Source organism: Ambystoma mexicanum, chromosome 6p, assembly GCF_040938575.1.
Source record: "Ambystoma mexicanum isolate Mex_15411 chromosome 6p, UKY_AmexF1_1, whole genome shotgun sequence".
Taxonomy (NCBI): domain Eukaryota; kingdom Metazoa; phylum Chordata; class Amphibia; order Caudata; family Ambystomatidae; genus Ambystoma; species Ambystoma mexicanum.
In genome coordinates, this window is record NC_090935.1 from 725,729,605 (window position 1) to 725,749,734 (window position 20,130).

Here is a 20,130-nt window from a genome sequence, read left to right on the forward strand (position 1 = left end):
GCCTGAAAAGAAAGCTGACAACTGAATTAACAGAAACCAGAAATAAGAAAGAAAAAGATGCACCCGCAACTGCACTCGCAATTTTGTAAAATCATTGATTTGATAAAAACAAATAAAAAAAATAAAAAAATAACAGATGTGTGAGTGATGTGTGAGTGACCCTGCACTTCTTATCCACTAACATGTAACACTCTTTGAACCATGTGTGCACAGGATATGGCATTGCACAGAGTAGAGTAAACACTAAGGGCACTCACCTTATCCACCGCGTTTTGACAAAATCATCCGCCGCCAATTGTTTTCTTTTTAGTGTTTCATTGTAGTTACTTCACAGTTACAACTTGGCACCTTCCATAGTGAAAAGAAAAGAAAAGAAAATAAGCGGATTGTAAGTGAAGATCAGTGCAATAGTGAAAGGTAAAGACAGTGTCATGCGGGGACGTCATTTCACTAAAATGGCAGAGGTAGCGGAAGTGCACCACACGACCCTTGACCTCTGATGACATCACAGGAAGTGATGTCATTTGACCCCCCAGCCCAACGTGACCTCACAGGAAGCGATGGAACACGACCTTTCACCCCTTGACAAAACAGGAATTGCTTCACAGCATTGTTTCTAAGTACACTACGAAAAATATGGTTGCGATATCACTGTAAAGTGATGTACATTTCAGACAAGAATGGATCACCTTATGTATCAATAATATCAGCGCGTATAGGCCCATATTACCAAATTACTTTGAATGCAAGCAGACGTCCAAGGCCAAACGATAATGATGTGTTTTTATATAGCACTTACACTTAAGCACCTCATATAGAACAAACATACATACAATATCACCCAACCTGTGTTGGTACTCATTTATCGACCTCAGCAGGATGAAAGACTGAGTTGAACTTGCTGGTAGTCAAACCTGCAACCTGCAGATCACACACACATTGAAGCAGCGAGCGCTCAACCCAATGCTCTATCTTACCAGCTATAGCTATCAGAAAACAAGCCACTCCAGAAATAAAGAGCCACATACTGCTGGCCACAACCTAGGAGCCTCAATTGAAAAGATTATTTTTTGGGGTTAGCAAGGGAGACCACAGGCGTAGCAAGGGAGACTTCAGGGGTCGGAGGTTGGACCCCAGGTACCCCCTAAATGACGTCTCTGGTGTCAAGCAGAAGGAGCAGTATCTTGTGAAGTAATAACTGTGCACTTCAGGTAAACATCAAAGTGGTTCCAACATCAGGGTTAACCTTTCAGATGCTTCATCATTAACACCCAGGGAACGCTGGAATTACGAGCACCAAAAAGTCGCACTCGGTCTGAGTTTAAATTGTATACACTGTTGATTTTATCAATGTTTACAATTTTTGGCTGGCCAGAGCACTGCCCAATAAACCTGAGGATCCAGGGACAGTAAGGTACAGGCTTTATTATTTTTTTTAGCACATTCACATGATATCCTATCCTCCACGCCCCTCGTGGAGTCCATCTTGCATTGGGAAAGCAAACCCACATGGAGCAACTAGGTTGTGTACACACTCCAGACATGGCATTCGCATGCTGAAGTCTAGACCGATCAATTCCAATTGTCCACTGTCCTGAACATAGGACCAGAACTTCTACTGACACTGATATTGATCTAGCAGACACATTGTATATGGTTCTCAGTAATTTATCAACATGCCTGTCTGACCCCTCCACATTAGCAATACCTTCAACCCTAACCAATGTTCGCTGGAAGCACCTTTCATGATGACCGTATTTTCCCATATTATGTATTGCATTTTTGGGGCAGATGTTGCCCTACATATGGAAAATGTACATCATAAACTGTATTCTTAGTAGCTTCTAGTTGACAAAGTTGTCACAGAATGCCATCTGTTTTTTTGATTTTAAAGAATAAAATGGTGCAGGTAATTCTGTCTCTGAAAGCAGGATTTGCTAATTAGACCTTATTATCATAATGCAGCCTGCCAAAAGTATAATGGAACCATTTACTTTGCTGATACAGTCTGTTGATATCTCCAGCAATGACAACAGGGCAGGGCTAAAGCCCACATGTGCATTCCTGAACACAGCTGCTGGAACTAATAGTTCCAACAGGCAGAGGTCGTTTTTTACTTGTCTGCACCTCTGGTTCAAAATATCATAATTGTGCACCACAGACGCCTGGTGGTAGATTAATATCTGAATATAAGTCAAGGCTAGTTTTGAAGTGGTAGTTAATGAGATTACACAATTATACAGTTAAAAGGATTTCTGTCATTTATTCTCAGCCTTTGTGAATAAACCTACAACCATCTTCGGTACAACACAGTAAGCCCTATCTTTGATTCTTCTGAGTAGGGTTGCCACCCTCATCCAGGGAACAGGAACACTCCCTGGTAGGTCCTCTGGGAACCAGTGTTTCAAAGACAGTCCTGTAATTACAATGTCACCTCACACCTGGTTGCTGGTTATCCTTTCAATGTAGGCAGTCAGAGGAAAGGGTCAGAGTTTGAGTACCTCAGAGGAGAGCATCAGTACACAGAGAGGTCTTAACATCTTGGATTGTGCTAGGACTCTCACACTACATGTCATCACTCTACACCTCCTGCTTTCAAGACACTCTGGGTATGACATCAGAAAGCAAAGAATACTGGTTACAGCAGCCAAGATTGATTCCTTACCAATAGGGCGTTGTGGATCAATCTGCTGTAGTGGAAGGAAAATAACACTTATTACAACAGCCAGGGTTCGACCCCTACCACAAGTTTGTTGTGGACCAATCTGCTGTAGAATGTGCCTTTATAAAAGGTGAGATGCTCTCATTATTTGATTCATATTTCGGCACTTTTTGAAGAATTCACTGAAATCTGATTTTGAACAGATGCTACTTGTAGTGATTTAGGTTTCCATGTTGTCTTTGCAGAATGAGTAGAATGCTGAGTGAGTGACATGAAATCTTGCTGGTGAGAATGTTGTTGTATTTTTGAGAGTTCTGAGTGAGAGAGTTGGAGTGATGTAGCCTACCTGGGAGGATGCCGGTGCATGTTTGCCTGGAGCTCTAATGAACTTGACATATGAAACATAAATGATGTACTGGAAACTCATTAAAGGAATAACTGGTAACCTGGGAACCCAGATCATTACATCGGCGACGAGGATGCTGGCTGTGCTGGGGGGACAGCACTGAGGATGGCACATGCACCGCCCCCAACCCAAGAAGAAAATCCTCCCAGGTAGGGCAAGCACTGTTTTTAGGCGCAGTAGGGCCCGGCGCCGGTCAGAGTCATCTCCGGGAACCCAGACCCTTAAACTACTCCAAAGTTTTCTGCCAGAGAGGTGAAGACAAGTTACTCCAAGAAAGAGGAATATTTCTCTCCGTAATCATTGCAAGGGCCGACCTCGGATGACATGCAGGCAGGACAAGGCCTGCTGCAACATAAGAGACTGGTACACAGGACCCTCCTCTGTGGCAGAATCCTGTTAAATGCTCTCTACAGACCTTTCTGGTTCGGAGGGACAGAAGAAAGGACAGAAAGGACTAACCGCTTTGAGTGACACTGGACTGTACTGGGTCTCCCAACAACCAAAGAACCAAGGAAGTGTCCCATAACTCTCCACGCATTTTCAAAATACCTCAATGTGTCCAAGATGCTGTGAATCAACAGCCAGAGTCATCTTTTGATTTTGATACATAAACTCGACAATGATTCTGAAGCTTTGCCATCACTGCATCTACCTCAAAGCTGCCTGTCTGGTTACCTTCCTCTTTGAACTCCAAGCAATCGCCACTCTAGCACAACAAAACAGTTTTAAGCCTGTTGAGCCCACTCACCAAAGAAGGCAACTCTCTGCTTCTGTGCCCCTGAGTGTTCCCACGCCACTGACGTGACACCACTTAGCATCCTCTCTGCCTTTGACCGGCAAGCCTCCACCACCGATGAAAAGTACTACATCATTGGAATCCATCGCTGCCGCTCCCTGACATAACCCAAGCTCAGCTCTGGAAGTGCCCAGACTCCCGATCAACTCTGAAAAGCTTGGCTCAATGCTATTGATCCCTGAAGTAGAAGAACTAAAGTTCCTTGAAGTAGCCCAGTCCCCTGGCAACTTAAAAGGCCCTAGTGACTTTTAAGCACCCTTCTTTCTTGTCTGAAGACATATTAATTAACTTTGAAATTCAGCTGCTGAAATATTTCTGAGCACCCCAGTCTACAAACCCAAAGGGACCCTTTATTTTAAAATCTGCTTTCTCATTCTTTTCCTTTACAAGGGTGGGCCATCAGTGCTTTAATTAGTGACATTAGTGCAGCTCTACAGGGGAGTAAATCAGAGTTGTTTGCTGGATTCCCTGCTGTTCAATATGTACATTTCTGACCTCCGAAAGAGGATGTTGACTGCCTCAAAATGTTCTCCCAGGATTGGTCAAATGAGAGTCGCAAGCATGTTATAAGCGGACAATCTCGTTATTTTTGATCATACCCTTAGTGGTTGTAGATCCATGCTGAATTCCTTGGCCAAATAAGCTAAGGAAAATGACCTAGAAATTAATCTCCAAAAAACCAACATCCTCCTAATATCCGGAAAGAAGGTAAATAGGGTGAACCTTGACTCTTCTCTGGGAAATATATAACATGGAGATCGCTATCCTTATCTTGGGCTAGAAATGAGTGCAGAGACTGCCTATCCTCATATTATGGAAAATAAAAAGAGGAAAGTTGCACAATTTACCCATAATTTTCATAGTTTTGCCCACCAGACTGCAGGGCATACTCTTCCTTTATAGGCAGTGCTTCTGTCGGGCTATGTTATACGGCCTTGAGGCGCTGAGGATGAATTATTTGAAATGGGTGAACTGCCTCAATGGGGCTTTCTGGAGAAATCTCTTGAGATTGAGACCCTCTGTACCTATGGAGATGATATGCCTAGAGCTGGGGCTGACCTTCTTGGGAAGACAAGTTGAAAGGAAAAGGGTAGAATCGTATTTGAAGGCCAAAATGTCACCAGTATGCCCTATTTTGAATATTTTCCATGAAAACTGTGGGGAAAGTGGAAACTTAAATGATGACACATTTGATGACCTTGTGATATTGACTTTCCAAGCAATAGACTGGTACCCAAGTTGGACAATCAAGGGTGGTTACCAATGATTAAAAGCATCATTCAAAACCAAGTTTGATTTATGCGATTGGAACAACAATTACAAACACATCACCACTTTAAGGATCTTGAGCCATGTATCCAATGTGGTACATAGCTATAAAAGACCTCAACAGTATAATATACTGTGTCCCAGTCCAGAAGTGAGTTGGCTAATGCTGCGTCTTCAAATTAATCAACTCCCGCACTTATCTGCATTGGGCCCACAGCTGAAAACTCTGTTGTAAGACAGAAACTGTTGTAAATGCAAGAATAAAGGCAGCTTGGAAACCTCGAGGCACTTGTTCAGTGAGTGTCCCAATTGAGCAGAGTTTACATGTGCACTAACGAGAACTTTGTTAACAGTTTTGATACTATTAAATCTAATGGCATTTGAGCTTATTGCTTAAACACTCGTTCAGTTTCAGTCCACATTGCATTACATATAATGTACTTTGCATTGTATAAAGGTACCAAGGTAGTGAGCAATTGTTTGGACTAAATGATCGACCACTGGACTATATGCACTTTGTATTGGTCTGAGGTTGTAATAGGAATTGTGGCATATGAATTTTAGGACATGAATTTTGTGTGTTGTATATGACTTTGATGGCTTTTTATAGGTGTTTGTTTTTGAAATTATTAATTGATGTTTTAGTTAGGCTTTTCTTCTTTGGGGCTGATTGAACTTTTTATTTATTTGCTGTTGGATTTGAGACTGAAACAGTTATACTTTGTGTTTAAGATCGGTCTATTGAATTAGTGTATGTACACTCCCTCCTCACCTCAGCAATAATGTAAATTGTTCTTTATTCCGTTGAGTTTTGATTCAGTCACCATTTTATATTTGTTGTATCTCCCACTCCCTCTTATTCCTTTGTCCCTCTCACTCCCTCCTCACCAATAATGTTAATTGTGCCTTATACCGTTTTCAATTTGTGTTTCAATTATCATCTTTTGTTTATTGTATCTCCCCTCCCTTATTCCTCTGTCCCTCTCCACTCCCTCCTCACCTCAGCAATAATGTAAATTGTTCCTTATACTGTTTTCGAGTTATGATTCAATTACCATCTTATGCTTGTTGTATTTCTTCTAGTTCTTATGTAAAGCACTTTGGATTAAAGTGCTATATAAATTCAGTAAAATACAAATGAAATACAAAATTATTTGAATTAAGTGTATACGATTGTAAAAAGTCAATTGACTAATTACAATAATAATAAATATATATTTTGTTGTGCCTATTTTTGTTAGTTTTATTAAAGATCCTATATTTTACAGAACCGTGGTTGGATATTCTTTTCATTTGGTATCACATACTATTGTTGTTTGTGTTACTTCTGTACCTGCTCACACCCTCTCCTGAAGAGAGCAGTCTGCCATCGACCTGCGCTACCCTAACCGGTCACGGAGGTACACCTGTAATGCTGCTCCTCTTCCACATTTATGATTGGGATCACTGCTGGTTGAGTAGTTGTGTGGCGGTTAATAGGTGATTTAGCCAATGCACATCTTTGTAAACCTACAGAGCAGTAGTCATTTGTCACAAATACTCACAATTATACCAATGTTGTTCATTGTCCATCTCAAAATGAATGTTTGGCCACTAGAGTACACAAATTCCTAATCATATTATTCCTATTCATAATCGTTAACTTTTAGAAATCCCAGGAACTTGGATCTCTGACACATTGGCAGCTTGTCACAATTATCTTGTCCCTAGAAGTTATGACACTTTCACAGCAAATCAAGTTACCCTTGGTGCAGACTTGGCCCACATGTATTGAGAGTCTCATGCTTACTTTCGAAATTACTCCAATGTATGGGAGCTGAGTTGTAATTAGCTTGACACTGCCTGATTATTCTGTTTAAAATGTCACACGGGTATATCACCTGCCAGTGGCCAATTCCTCTTACGCATAAATGTTTGATGACCACACTAATTCTTCTTAAGTCTCCTTATACAATAGGTCCAGATGATTTGAATGTTTCACTTGAACGACTTAAGTTACCATTCACTTCCTTTCTGGAATCTGGTGTATTAATATGACTGTGTAAAGGATTGCCATCTGGCAATGATGTAGAAGCCCTGGCATTTTTACTGTAGAATGATGCAAGTAATTATTTCTCAGTAAAGCGGGCCAGCTAACCAGACACCCATTCCTGCAAACCCCATGCCAAAATAATTAAAGTGCACACCTCTGGCCTCACTGAATCAGTATCCTGATCTGCAGTACCTGCTCTCCAGTGGCACAGAGCAGGTTCAGGAGTCACAGGTGCCCCCTTGACAGCTGCAGTGACAGGTCACTCCAGTACAGTGGTTGCATTTAAGAAATGAACCCCTGTTTCCAAACTGTATAACTTTGAGAGTTACTACACTGATGGCAGTTGTAAAGTGTTTGGGGAAGGGTGGCTAGCATCTTGCATACATATTAAAGCCACTTCAATTTGATATCATACAGGTGGCATCACTGTGAGCCTACCTCAGCTAAGTAAATGTTTTGTGTATTCCATCCATACAGCCTGGCCCTGCCAAGTGACCGATCAGGAGAATGGGTGGAGGGGCCTCTCCTTTGCTCCTTTGTAAGGTTAGGTAACACCTCTCTCCAGTGAGTGATCCGACCAGCAGAAGCTGGCCTGGGGAACAGGAATCAAATGGCACATCCATCCCAAAAGGACTAGTCTCATACCATGGTGCGGCAAACCAAATAGACTGCTGATGCTATTGAGAAAGAAGGGGAAGAGTTAGTGTAGGCAGGGGGATCTCAGACCAGCTGGAAGAGGATTCCACCATCTTGATTTTTCTATATACCTTTCTTCCTTCCTGTCCTCTCCACTTCGTTTAATACAAGGCATCTGGGATATGATTTCAGAAGTCTAAGTGCCCTTGTCTCAAGGAAAGGGATTGGATCCCCTTATGCAGGTTTGCTTTAGTCCAATCTCCTGTAGAATAATTTTGCTGTTAAAGAAGAGCCCTCCCACTCCTTTGCAGATTCACTCTGAAGTGGGGTTCACAGTATCTGGAGGACCAGATCTGCCAAGGCTCCGTGTTCTGCTGTATCAAACCAGTTGAACCACATTTCAATTACCTTGCCACCAACAAACAAGATGGAACTGCCAATGCTGCTTTTGGCACTCCACTGAACCTTTGAAGCAATGTGCATGCAACTTCAAACCAGCTCAATGCCAGAGTGTGTCCTTGCAGAGTCTGACACCTGCTCAGCTCTCATCAACTGCTCATTGACGGACTTGACTCGAACCACTTGAGCGCCACTCATTGACTCATACCAGCAGTTACTGAATGACTTGACACGGCTCAACCTTAAAATTTGGCTTCATCTAACTGCACACCATAACATCAGGATCACCGCTTTAAACCATTGCCTCGAAACACTGGAGGGTCATGCACCAAGTGGTTATTACATCTTGAACTAGCTTGACTCTGAACAGATCCTAGTGAGCACTCCTACCTGCAACATTTGAACGGCGCCTTCAAACCATTCTCAGACAGCACATTCAAACTGACTTGATGCCAACTTGCAGCTTGGGGCAACATGACTCACGACAACCGAACTTGGTTTGATCCACTGGCATAACAGATCAAAGTGCCAAGAAGGTTAGAATGACCCATGCATGCCCCATGTCCATTTTGGGCCCTGGATATGGGTCAGGTCACTTGCTCACCTTTTTCTTCAAAAGACATACCAGTTTTAAAAAACAATGTGGTTGCTGTATTACCTTTCACCCCTGTATTCTTAACCAGAGAGCTGCATCTCTCTTTCCTTGCGTATTCTCTGTTCTTTCCACGGATGTGGGTTTTGTACAGTGTTTTCTATTTAGTTATTCTTGCATATGGTGTGTTTTATTAAATATACATATTTCCATAGACCTTTCAATGATCATTCCTTTTATTTTGGACTGGTTTACTTTGCTTTTTGTGGTTCTATTGTATCACATCCATATCCCTCCTCGAGAGTATAGCCTTCCCTCTATGTTTCCACCAAAAGCCAAGGAGGTATACTGCTTAACTGTGCCGGTTTTTCCTTTACAGTTGGTATCACTGTTGGTTTGTAGAAGTGTGAGGGCTGAGCACGTGGCTAAGCCTCTAAGCCCCCTTATACTCTTGGGGAGCAGAAGTCATTCCATCACAGACTGTCATGGCAATGCAAGCAGGTCAATAGGAAGGCAAAGTTAATATATTCCTGAAATCAAACTAAGCAACTGGTAAGTCTTTGCACCAGCTGTGCAGAATTGTACACACTCTACCTAATCCTACTGGTGATTTCCGTTACAGGAACTTTGAGTTATCCCAGCATAATTTCTACTAAAATGATTTCCTCACGTAGACTCCAAATGGAACGGCATGAACAATAAAATATATTGGCCACTATCATTCACACCCTGCTGAAATTTATTATCTAAATTGTTCCTTTCCCAGTGAATGAACTGTCAAGATCTCTCTGTGACCCACGCACATCTGAGGCATTATTAATCATGCTACCAATTGCTGCTTCTGATCTGTGTTATACTATTAATGCCTCTTTGACTTTGAGGAGGGCATCTCTGAAGATCAAAAAAGGTGGCAGTGATACCCTCAATGAAACACAATGTTAAGAAATCATGACTTCTCTGTAGCAACACATTTCAGACCCATATCCCAAATCGCATTTCTTGCAAAACATCTAAATTAGCTATTGGCTAATCAGCTGCAGCAAATTGCTGAAACTTCTGGACCCATCCATAACCATCAGGCACAGGGACTGAGTATGTACTTGAGGGAGTGCCAGGCTACTTATTGAAGGTTGCTGATCATAAAGCTACCATGGCAATGATTTTGTTGGAAATGTCAGATGCCTTGAATCTGTTGCCTATCAACTAATTTGTAGCCACGCCCACCTGATCAGTGTCTCCTTTGGGTGCTTCTCATAGATCAGATCTGTTGCTTTTAATGGCTCTTCTCCCATTCAAGTCTTCCTGTCAATCACTTTTCTTTGATTGCATAGGGCTCAGCGCTGTCCTCTCTATAATCCAGTCTATATATTGCTACCTTAGCTAGGTTGTAGTAATCTTTGGTCTCTGATTCTATATGTATTCTGATGATAGTCAGACCCTTCTCCTGATAGACTGGAATCTGAATATTGGCTCTTCCGAATTCTTCCCATGCTTTGTGGTGGATGATTATTAGATGTAGTCCAACTATAACAAGAGTAATAGCAGTAAGACTCAGGTCCTAAAACCAGCAAGTTCTACGGTGGAGTGGTCCCAACATTTCTAGTCAGCGTGACTAATATGCAATCCCACGTAGACATAGTAAAACACCAGGATGCACAGGTGATTCGATGCAGAGGCCAGAGGGTGCAATTCGGGGTACACCAGGATCGGGTCAATTTACAGGAGAGGAGCAGCAATGAAGAACTTAGTCCTTCAAACAGCGGCTTGAGCTATGCAAGGAAGCAGTATTTCATTGATTTGAGTCGAGGCAGTGACATGCTTCGGCTGGCGTGGTGCAGCGTTCAACAGAGTTGAACAGCAAACGGTGGTTCAGAGAGCAATCAATGCTGAAGGCAGCTTCGAAGGGTCAGGGTTCGAGCAATGTTGAACAAGCTTGAATCATGGCTTGCAATGGGTCAGCATTGAAAACACAGGTATCTTGGCTGTTTGGGGTTTCAGGGGCTGTGAGAACCCCTCCAAAGTCTCAAGGGACAACGTTAGTCCTTTCTCAGGCTCCAAAACACGGGTGAGGCTTGCATACACCCTATGGGATCCTGCAACATGAAGAGGTACTAGGCAATAGGGTGGCTGGCAGAGGGGCAGGTTTTGGTCCAGCAGCAGAGTTAACCCCAATTGACCCTGGGGATGGTTAGAGGACTGAGATTGCCTCTGCCTTGGAACACCTGCCGTCACTTCACAAGTGCAAGACTTTAGAAAGGACTGCTCTCCAAGCAAGGTCCAGCAACATCTTCTTCTAGGGTTGGATTTCATAGAGACCCCTTCTTGTAAAGGTAAACGTCTACAGTTGATTAGACTAAAGATAGCCAGCTTTAGGGGTCCAATTCCCACTTTTGGAATGAGTGGACTTTGCTTTCTAACCTCACACCCGAAGTGCTTTGCTCTAGAGGAAGATGAGGGGACAGGAAGGACTGAGAGAGGCCGAGAGAAACAAGATGGTGGATGTCTTGCTCCGCTGTGTAGCTGTCTCTCTGGCTACACTAAACCCGCCACCTTCCTTTTTCAATAGAATCAAAGGCCTTTAGAAATGCAGCAACCTGGTTCGAGGCCTAGCCCTTTGTGAATGGGTGTGCCCTTTTATTCCTGTTCCCACGCCAGCTTCCTGTGAAGTGGCTGACCCCAGGGAAAGGGTGTTACCTGCCCTTATAAAGAAATAAAGAGAGGCAATTCCCCACTGCTACAGTCCTGCCAGTGGGCATGGGGAGCCTTGTCTGGAACGGAAATACATACCCCTTTCACATATGAACTGGGCCCTGAGGGCTGAGACATGTGTGATATTAATCTGGTTGGGATAACTATGACAGATATTGGCCATCATAGCCTAAATCAGATGTAGCTTTTATTTACAGTTTAACATGCCCTCAGTACAGAATCATCAGAGTTATGCAGTTTCTTGGAACAGGGGGTGCATATCTTAAATGCAGCACCTGCTGTGTAGAGACCTGGCTATCAGTGCAGCTGTCAAGGGGGCACCTGTGACCTGAACCTGCTGTGTGCCATCAGATTACTAATGCAGCAGTGCACATGCAGCCACTATGTTTCTGGCATGGAGTTTTTTCCTTCCTGGAATTGAATTAGCTGCAGTATTTCATTCACTAATTAAAATTAAAAAGCCAGTGCTTTTACACCCTTGCCGGATGACAATTCCTCACACAGAAATACAGACCGGGAATTTGCAAACTCCTCCTGAAGTTAAACAAAATATCATGTTGAACTTCACTGACCTTTAGTAGATAAGATTCACACCAAAGTACAACAGCCATCAGTCTCAGTCTCAGTGGATGGTGATTGTCGTGGTGTAATACTGATGCATGTCCTTACACTGGTGCTTGTACAACAGAGCGACTGGTGACAGTGTTGGAGTGTGAGTTGGATGATAACTTCAACTGTCCATGTGCATTGCTGGCATCCCCAGTGCACACTGCAGGTGCTGCTGCAGATGTGAAAAGACCACAATTAGAATCTCACCCGATTCATCTGACTGACTTGGAAGCTCCGAACATGTCCAAATATGCTCTTCATTCCTAAAGGGTATATCTTTTCTCCCTGAATTGCTGTTATGATTTCCATCCAAATTGAATGTTACACAAGCTGCACTCGGGGATTCACTGTTCCTCTCACTTCTCCCCCATATTTCACTGGGTGGTATTGTTTTCAAAAGATGGATAATGACATATGAATCTACCACCTCCCTAATTCTCTACCTACTACATTCTCCCTAAAATATCATGTAAGAAAGTGACTCTCGCTAGCTGCTCTCAGGGTTTCATTGGACCTCCTGACCCACATTTAAACACAAGCTGAACACAATGTTTTTTTACTCATAGCATGTGTCACACTTTCAGTCACTTAATGCTACAGAATGCCTGTTATCTCCTCATGCCGCCAAGAATCAATGGGATTTTCTCCAGAACTCCATAGGTGTCACTAAAAATCGAATGTTACGTATATGTGTGTCTCCCACAGTCATCCAACATGCTCTAATTTTCATGGATTCCATCGTCCTAAACTCACCAGATGGACCTTGTGTTGTCCACCCAACTGAAATCAGGGAATGTGTCACATAGCAGACGTGAAACCTACCCTAAATCTGACTCTCGCAGCCCCAAGTCACTACCCCTCTGCTCCTGTTCAACTACTCTATCTTAACTCCACTTCATTAAACCTTCCCTATTGACTCTAAAACCGCATACAACAGCAACCTGGTGCCTCTCTAAAAGATGCCTTAGATTGAAAACTAGCTCTAACTACGTGTGTCTCTTTTCAGCCCATGAGGATGAACTCAATTGAACTTCTTTGAAAGGTTTTTCTGGTGTTCGATCTGGTCGAATCACCCAAAATGTATGTCATTTGAAGGGTATCCCTAGGAAAAAAAATACAAACAAACAAATGGGATATCTGTTTGAATTTCAGCTGAGTGAACATTTCGAACAGCTGAACATTTCGAACAAATTTCCCATTCGGTGCCATTATAGTGAACAAGGGGAGTGGTTGTTGCAGGAGTGTCCCCTGCAGCATTATTCACTACAATGGCCTCAGGGTTACGGGGGTGTTTTTTAAAACTTTTTTTTTTAAAGGACCCTGCAGCGCTGGTTCCCATGGACGTAAGTGAAGGGAACTGGCTTTGCAGAGGGATCAAGAAGTGGGCGGCATACAGCGAAGTGTTCTGCCAAAAGGTAAGTAAGGGGGTGGAGGGAGCAGGTTTCATTCAAATAACTTTCTGTTTTTTCTACCTCTAACATGTCTCATTTGATTATTTCATGGGCATTCGATTTGAAGTACTAGCAGAAAAGTTAATCCAGGCCTAATAACCCCTTAAGTGCCAGGATATTATGCAAGTCTATGCAAAAAGGATGAGCATACTCATCCTTGGCACTAGGTTTCCATTACATTTTTAACAGCTACCAGTGTTATTCCAGTCCAGTTGATTTTTTAAATTTTCAACCACACTATTCACAGTGATATATTCCATTAAGTTAGCAATCTTCAGTGGAGTGACCACAGTTAATTGTAGTGGACGGCAGTTTTCTTTCAAGCAGTCGGGCACCATTAACACTTGCTAAAATGAAAGTAATCTATTCATGAATGAAGAAAGTGAACGAAGAGAGGGATTCTCACACCTAAACATATATTAAGCAGTGCAGGACATGGTCTGTATGCCTCATTGGGCATTTGGAGTCTTCTGAAAGCTCTCTGCTCATTGTCGCTTCCACTGCACAACCATGCTTCAAAGTGCTAGAGCCAGCATACAGAAACTGCCAAAGCCTCACACACAGTTTTGCAGCTGTTCAATCTGGTATATATGTCTTGCATTCTACAGAGATCTCTTTTTTAGGGTGAATATTATGATCAATCAAAACAGACGAGTTCATTATTTGCTTAACAGGTTTTCTAAATGTTTAACATTTAAAAGTGTGGACAGTTTATTGTTCCCATAATGCTCTTTGGTTTTATGCAAATGAACAAGATTGGGTTCTGTATAGAGATACTGTGTTGTACAACCTGCTGGGGGTCACACCCTATGGCCCTGCCCCCTCCTTCACAAAGCCCTGCCCCTCCTAAGAAGTTACAGTTACCCACCAAATAAAATCAATTTCCAGCACTGGTGTTAAATGGGTTTATCACGCATTAAAAAAATGCACGTGTTAAATGTTTTCATAAAAGTGAATGATTCCCTACTGCACTCTGTGATTTTCCTCTAGCTGTATGGACAGGAGCCAATGTATCAAGTTAGGATGAGGCCTCGCCTTCATCCCCTGTGCACATCCAGTCAGTAGGCACTTAGGTTGCTTCTTCTTGATTTACTATTATAGTCTTACCCTTGTTTGGGAGGAGGTGGTTCTGCCCCACCTCTCTTCATTCCCTCTGTGAATAGATCACGTGTAGGCCAAGGGGGGAGAGACCTCACACCCCCATGGCATGTTGTCTTATGATATAAAATAGAGATTTGCACGCATAATGCAGCCCACAGCCCCGACAATAGACACCATTTTGTACCAGAATAGATGCCATCTTTTGACTAGGCCACAGAAATCATCCCTCTGCAAACTCAGCTCTCCCTTCCCCAGCACTTTGCACAGAGAGCCTCGAACATGGACGCCCCCCTCAGCCAACTCTGTGCAAGCCTTGTTCTCATGGAAGTCGAGCAATTTATTGTTGCAATTGTTTAGTATCACATCCACAGAATGTGCTCACTACAGAGTGTGAGATCAGAGAAGGCCCCAACACCAGTACCCATCAATCTCCACTAAACTGCCCATGCTCTCTCAACACCCACCCTGCCAGACCAGGGCACACTTGCCCTCTACCCCTCACTCTCTTTCATGGTGATACCCAACTGACCCTGTTCCATTGACCATTCCAGAACACCCACTGTAGACGTAATCCCTTGCAGCAGTATATTCGTCCCAATCCCAGCACATGTCTGTCTGTATCATGAGACACCAGGGAACATAAATAGTAGATCAAACCCTCCGGGGCAGACACCTGGGAGCTGGACCCTGGTACCAATAAAGTTCTAAATGTAGAGGTTGGAATGTCCATATATTAGCCCACCCTTTCTAAATACCCCCTTGAAGCAATGATTATATGTCTGCCATTAGTCTCATATTATCATTTCCTGTTGCTTAGCTGAGACCATTAGGAGTGTCTCACATTCAGACCTCACCTTCACCGCGAAGATGAACCCAGCTGACCACGTGCACCATGATCGACTGAGAAGCAGCAACCACTGGAGCCCAAGCATCCCATATGGAGTTCAGATGAGCATATGTCTCTAGCCAACCCACTGTGCTGCTGTGTTACCCATACATGATGTCACTCATGATGCTTGGTGCCTTTTTAAGGTGCTGCCCGTGTATTGTTTGGCAGAGCGCTCTCGGGCAGCAGAGTTCTTTGCTTGCTAACTTTATTTTACATAAAGGTTGTTATTCTTGCAATTCATCTCTTGGTCTCTTGGTGTGTTATCATTATGTTTGGTCTATTGTGGCGTTGCGTGCTTTGGTGGCCACCTTCATTTGGTGACCCCCGACATGATTTCCTTGAGACCCCCATACTGCAGCAAGATCCAGGGCTTCTCCGGCAATCCCCAAAAATGAGTATGCAGAAGAAAAAGGTTCTTGTGGGTTCCGGCTTTGTGAATACCCCCCTGCTCGCCTGAGCCAGGTGTGGCCCCAGGGAGAGGGCCAGACATTGCGGATAGACCATGAACAGAGGCTCTTGGAAGAACATGGGCACGTGAGTATAAATTGCAAGGCAAAAGAAATTTGGGATGTGGGGAATTTAGAGTGGTATTATTGAAGGGAACGTGGAAGTGGTGAAAGCGAATGAATAGTGTGATTGTTGGAAGTAAAGCGCTTTTCCTTTTTTATGGCCATTAGGTTTTTATATAAGAGAGATAAAGGTAAATACAGAGGAGATATGGGAACCTAGCTCTGAAAGGGATTAGAAGGCAGCCTGCAGAGAATACAGAAGGAGATAAAGGTAGGCACCCCATATAATTAGAGGGCTTGAAAATATGTAGTGGTTGCTGTTTTAGCTTGTTATTTTGGCATATTGGTTTCAGTGTTTTTCATATGTCGAGGAAGGCCCGGGGGGTGGGGGTGCAGACCTGATGTGAATGATGAATAAGTGAGGAAGTGAATGTGCTCTAAAGAAAAGGGTAAGTATATGTTTTTGTTCTTTGTTTTTGGTCTGGTTTTGTTAGTCTCCAAAACGTTTTATGTTCAGTGTATGTATTTATGTTTTGAGTAGTGACAGAAGAAAAGAGATAATATAACATATTTTTGATTAGTTTGAAACAGGGGCCGAAGTAGGAGAGCAGGGGAAGGAGGAGCCCTACAAGTGTTGGGGAAACAATACACCAAATCAAAGAGTCTGTAGTTATGGGGATGGATACCCTATTATCCCATATTTGTAAGCATTTCCCTCTGTATAGTGAGCAAATTAAAAAATATCATGGTCAGTGGGTAACGAAACAAAAGGCGAGGGACTATCGCATACTTGTCCCGAGAATAGGTCTTTTGATAAGGAAACATTAGAGCACTTCAACACGTACCTGAAAGCAAAATATAAGGGTAAACAGTTCCATAACAGAAGGAAAGTGTTAGATTTGCAGAGGATGTTCAAAGAAACCCCAGCAACAAATAAGAGAGAGAAAGGGTCAGAAACGCCCACAGTAATGAAGGGAAATGAGGGAGACAAGGAGACAGGAAGGAAGAGCCTAAGAAAATATACCCATTGCTCACTGGCCGGCGGAAGGGTACTCTGACCCAACATACTTATCAGGGGACAGTACCCCTGTTACCCCATGCCCTCCATATGACCCATCTACCACCACCCTCGCTCACACCAGAGTAAGTACCCAAGATCTTGAGGTAGCACTAACCACAACTCGTACCAAATTGGCCGATTACGAGCAGTATGAAAAGTGGCCCGAGTATCAGAAGGAGGGCCTCAACCCCTGAAATGCCCCCCTTCCATACCTGAGGACGAATGGAAATCATGAGATTTTCTCTTTAGGATTGACAGTTCACCCATACGGGCAGTATGAGTAGAACAGGAAGGGGTGATTGATAGTTTGGAATATGACACTGTGGCCTCAGTGAAGGATGAAGAGTACTGGAGTGACTTTGATGAATTAGAAGAGGGTCCTGTGGGAGGGATACAGAAGGTGCAAGTGGCCACCCTGACGGTGGAAGGGATATGGGAGGGGAGGCTTTGAAACTGAATGGGAACGATGGCTTTAGCAAAAAAGAAAGGAACAAAGGTGAACAGTGGGAAGATAAAATCAAAGCTACAGATGCCCCTTATCCATAAGGGAGCGGGTCGGCCCCATTATGTACCCTGGACACAGATGGATAAAAACAACATCCTTAAGTCCCCCCCCCACTCACTGCAGGCTTGGGAAAATGGATTTACGCCTTTGAGAAAAACACTGCAGGTGTGCCCCTGGGAAAAGGAGATATAAAAGTATTTTAGTGTCTGCAGTAGGAGATCAAGCAGGCACAGTGTAGACGAAAGCAGGTTTCCTGGATGTGACAATAAGTAATAGCACTCATGATAGGACAGCATTCAATAATGTTCGGGCACAGGTGTGGGATGCCTTGCGGAGGACCTTCTCTGATACCCCCGATTTACATTCCATAATGCAGTGCACTATGGGGGATTATGAAGATGCTGCACAGTTCATTCTTCAGGTGCAGGAGATGTGCCCCGTGGAGACAGGCACTGCATGAGATCAGTCTACCTCCCTATTTTACTTCATCATTAGTGAGGCCTCCCAAAGGAAGTACAGAAGGCCCTTGATAAAACAGCAGGGATTGAAGCCAAATGCTGGCCTGAGATTCAGAGCATTATAGTTCACCACTGTAGGAGGAGCAAAGAGCGGGAAAAAGAAACAATTCAGAGGAGATTAGCAGAAGAAGCAAAACTAGTGCAGACAAAGTAAGTGAAGGTCACAGCAGTAACTGCAGCACTACCCTCAGAGCAGCTGGGAGAAGAGTGGGGTGTCTCTGTAGCTACACAAGCTATACACAAGGCTGCAGTATGGACAGACAGCGGGCAGGAGCAGTGGGGAGGAGAACAACAATACACAGGACCCCAGTGGTAAGGAAGACCTGCAAGAGGATGAGGTGGGTTTCGAGGACAATAGGGAGGGGTTATAGGGCACAGGGACCCAGAGGAGGGAGCCCTGGGAAATGCTGGTTGTGCAGGAGTTGGGGTCATTTTTCATGGGAATGCCACAACAGGCCTGGGGAACTATCAGTACAACCAACCTTATTACAATCAACCCCAGTATGGACACCCCCATCCCGGGAGTCCACACAGACTGCCACAGGGAGCGTACAAACAAATCAACAGTATGAGTAGCAGCCCCCTCCACCACCTGGGTATAATATACTCCATCACGCCCCGCATAATATGCAATTGCAGCCAAACCGTCCCAACCAAATGGCCCAACAGCACAACAATCCCTTCGCCACCACCCCAAACGGTGCACCGGCACCCTACCATGGGGCGTGTGTGCTCAGTGAAAATATTTTCTCTTGCCCAGGGACAGACACTCACCCCGACTAGGACAGAAGAGAAATCACTGGTGGGGGCAGAGATAGGGAACAAACAGTTCGTCTTTATGGTGGAATCAGGGGCAGAGAAATCATGTATAAGTGAAGGTGATTTTCCATTATCTGGCAAAAATCTCAAAACGTAAGTGTTCTCTGGGGCTGTAGTTACAGTTTCTTTTACAGATGATTTGAATGTCAAGGTAGGAGGAAAAACAATGTGAGCCCCCCACTTTACTATGAAAGCTCACCGTCAATTTACTGGGACGAGATTTACTCAGCAAATTAAACATGACCATGTTATTCACTGACTGAGGGATTGTTTGTTCCACATCAGGCATGTTGCCCCTCAAAGCAATGCTGTTGATACATACATTGGCCAATGAACTGAAAGTAAGGGAGGTACCAGTAAATCCCAACATTTTTGTGTACGGAATCAGGGTCTTGGCTCGAGCAGTACCCGAGCACACTATGAAAGAATTGAGAGTACCCTCTGATTTTGTGTTCTGCCCTGTAGCTGCCACCAAAATGGTTGCTGGGATAACATTGTCTCTATATCACAAAGGAGTGCAAGTGTCTGCAAAGAGAATAGTAGCAATAGGGATGGATATACATGGATGTGAACAACAATGACGGGGACATTATTTTTTAAATAAGTATCCTGTGTGAGGTGATGGTACAATACAGGAAAATACCAAGCCTCCTATGGCTGTCGTCAGTGCACCATCTTCATTTTATGACACAAATATGCAACAAGTGCCCTCTCATTTATCGACCACAAACCCCCATGATATGGGCCGATTGAGAGACGTTACCCGAGTAAAGATTACTTTGGAGCCAGGAGCAATACTGCACAGAGTAAAACAATACCCATTATCCAGAGGAGGAAGGGATTAAGGAAATGCTTGGTGCCCTCCTTCAGCAAGGGATAATTGTCCCCTCAAACTCTGCATGTAATACGGCCATGTACCCGATCAAAAAAGCGACAGCGCGGTTGTGGTGTATGATACAGGACCTCTGCCCGCTTAAAAATATTGTTCAGAAAGATTTTCCTCTTGTTCCAAATCCTGCATCCATTTTCTGTAATATCCCAAAACAAGCCACTCACTTCACCGTCGTACGACTGTACCTAGGCTCACAGGATCTCACAACATTTACACTGGGCAGAAGGAGATACGAACACCATCATTGGCCCCAAGTCCCCAGCATATTCAACAGAA

The 20,130-nt window shown here is 43.7% G+C and overlaps 1 protein-coding gene across 1 annotated transcript in view; it reads right to left on the reverse strand.

Annotated features, from left to right (window-relative positions):
• Positions 1-20,130, reverse strand: part of MEF2C (myocyte enhancer factor 2C) — a 597,063-nt gene that overhangs the window by 412,671 nt on the left and 164,262 nt on the right. The window contains exon 2 of the mRNA XM_069627597.1: positions 258-348. The gene's annotated coding sequence lies outside the window, so the exon portion shown is untranslated. The remainder of the gene's footprint in view (positions 1-257; positions 349-20,130) is intronic.